Source organism: Sinocyclocheilus anshuiensis, unplaced genomic scaffold, assembly GCF_001515605.1.
Source record: "Sinocyclocheilus anshuiensis isolate Anshui unplaced genomic scaffold, SAMN03320099.WGS_v1.1 scaffold737, whole genome shotgun sequence".
In the NCBI taxonomy this organism is placed as follows: Eukaryota; Metazoa; Chordata; class Actinopteri; order Cypriniformes; family Cyprinidae; genus Sinocyclocheilus; species Sinocyclocheilus anshuiensis.
The window spans coordinates 831,164-833,911 of record NW_015540908.1 but is presented as its reverse complement, the minus strand read 5'-3'; the positions used below and the strand labels follow the sequence as shown (position 1 = coordinate 833,911).

The following is a 2,748-nucleotide window of genomic DNA, read 5'->3' as shown; positions in this document are numbered from 1 at the left end:
CTGCCTGGATTGAATACATTAGTTAATGACGCGTGATGTTCTAGAAATTGTAAAGCGTGCGTAACTTCAGCACCACGGTCAGAGCTCAGCGCGAGAACAATAGGAGCTTCAGGGACTGTCAACCAATAACACCATCTCATCCAAAACACAAACTAACACTTTACACCATCACAGGTGTGCGAGATTAAAGGGATAGTTCATGCAAAACGAGAATTTGCTGTTTATTTTTACTCACCCTCAGCCATCCAAGATGTAGTTGACTTTTCTTCAGTAGAACAGTAAAGATCTTTAGCTGAAATTGTGGTCATTGCTGATTCATAAAATGCAAGTCAATGACTACCGGCAGTTGATAGTCAAAGAGCATATACAAGCAATGCAAATTTAAAGGGCACCTATTATGCCCCTTTTTACAATATGTAATATACGACTGAGGTGTCCCCAGAATGTGTTTGTGAAGTTTCAGCTCAAAATACCCCACAGATCATTTATTATATTGTGCATGTCTCTTTAAATGCAAATGAGCTGCTGCTCCCCGCCCCCTTTTCCAGAATAGAGAAGTGCCTTTACAGCTCACAACTGCTAAAAAAAACATCTGTTTGGTTTTGATTATCATGTCTATCGCGCTGAAATCACGCGTTTTAAAGCCATATTAGTTTAAACTTCTGACAGACGTTTTTTTTCTGAACGCGAACATCAGTAACACGCGTATAGAAAGTAGCTGCACACGGCATGAGCACTAAGTTCTCTTTCACACACGAGTTTATGTTAAAAACACGCATAAGTTACAAAAACACAGTCGGTTATGGTTGTGAAGTAAACATCTGGAAAAGGAATCGCATGTAGATCTGTGTATTAAGTGACATCAGCATAATATACTGTACCTATACTGCGGTCTATGCTATTAATATGACCCAAAGAATAAAATAAGAGCAGAGAATCACTTACTGCTCTGGACTGAATAACGTCTATAGCCTTAATAAGAAGACATTTCTTGCTTGAATGCTGCTTTTAAATGCTCTGAAGATAAACATAGAGGACTGTGTGCGGCTCACTCAGGGCGGGGTCTCAGCTAGATTACGGCTGTGTCAATCAACACTCGTGGGCGGGGCTTGTGAATTGTGACGTCACACTTTACGGATTCTGTGATCAGCTTGCTCTGAGACGCTGCTCATGATATATGGAGATTAAAAAAAGGGAGAGGGTGGATTTTTATCATTATAGGGTGTGTGTGTACACACACTGCCGAAACACATTTATGTCCAAACTACATGTGAAAGTGAATTTTGCATAATAGGTGCCCTTTAATACCCGTGGCTCCTGACTATATGAGGTCTAATGAAGTGAAACAATCAGTCTGTGCAAGAAATTCAGGGCTCCAGACTGCGACCATTTTTTCTGCCGGTGCACTGGTGCGAACACCACGTTGTTCAACTAAAGCATGAAATAAACAAGAAATGAACATGTAATATTATTAGTAACTGCATTTATTAATGCAAAACAATATAGTAATTTTATGATTAAATTATCTATATTTTTAATACTCCCACACCACCACCCAGCGCTACCAAATCTGCTCCTGGCGCCTCCATCTGCAGAATTTAGTGGCGCTAGTGCCACCTCATGTTAACATTTAATTTATTTGTTTAGTTGTTTTTGTACTGGACACATCATTTGTTTGCATCTATGAATGTGTCCTTGTAATGAGTAATGTCATATCCCTCTGAAATTAAAATAATACTGCACATTGTAATTTCTGTGCGTTAAGTCTATTCATTGAGAATGAGCTATCATTTTAAGGGGCTTGAGCTTTCTCAAAATGAATTAAAACAAAAAGGGGTCTGAAAAGTACGTTTTTTTCTAGTATAGCATACTATTAGTATGTTACAGCATTCTCAATGAATGAACCATAAAAGCTTGAATCATTCAGAGTGCGCTACTGTACATGTAGGTGGAAGAGGATCTGTAACAACACTCTATCGCTGTATACTGCACTGATAAAACATGCATAACCTATAACTTAGCTTTCCTAATGATATTGTTTTAACGGAGCTGTAAGTTGCAGACGTCCCCTGCCCGTTACATCGCGAGCTCGACGAGCGCTCGTGAGAGGGAGACACCGGCGTTAATAGGAAACAAGAGCAAACACATAGTAAACCGCGCTGAATGAGATGCGAGGAATAACACGAGTGCGTTGTTTTATAGCTTACAACAAAATAACAGCACATATACCAGAGATACCGGCAGAAACTGTGATTTTACGAGCTCGGTTGAACGAAATCGTGTGTGGAGGGGATCATCCGAAGATTGTGATAATAAAGACATCCCTCTAGGTGAGCTGTTTTCGGTCTTTATCAGTGTGTGTGTGTTCCTCTCGTGTGAACGTGGACCGTTATCCGTTAACGGAGACGGACAAAGAGCTCCAGAGCCTCCGCCGCTTAAACAAAGGATGCGCTCGTTCATACTATACGCGTGCGCTTATTTACACTGAGCACCGTTATTAAAGATCTGCCATCATTCTGGACATCACAGCCGCCTTTGTTCTGTCGAGCGTGTAAAGATGCCTTATTGTTTTAGTAGCTATTTGTGATTTGTATAGTTGCTGGCAAACGCAAGAGCGTTTGTTGTATTGTTTCTCGTTATTGTTCAGAAATTCAGAGCTGTAATGCATAATTTGAGCTTTTTTTTTTTTTTTTTTTTTTTTTTTTTTTATTTTTAGGAAACCTCTTTTTTTTTTTTTTTTTTTTTCTT

General features: G+C 39.5%; 1 protein-coding gene across 3 annotated transcripts in view; it reads left to right on the top strand.

Annotated features, from left to right (window-relative positions):
• The first annotated feature begins 2,043 nt into the window (after positions 1 to 2,043).
• LOC107689166 (CUGBP Elav-like family member 3) overlaps positions 2,044 to 2,748 on the top strand; it is a 37,977-nt gene continuing 37,272 nt past the window's right edge. For all 3 annotated transcript variants that reach the window (XM_016487087.1, XM_016487086.1, XM_016487085.1), the window contains exon 1: positions 2,044 to 2,330. The gene's annotated coding sequence lies outside the window, so the exon portion shown is untranslated. The remainder of the gene's footprint in view (positions 2,331 to 2,748) is intronic.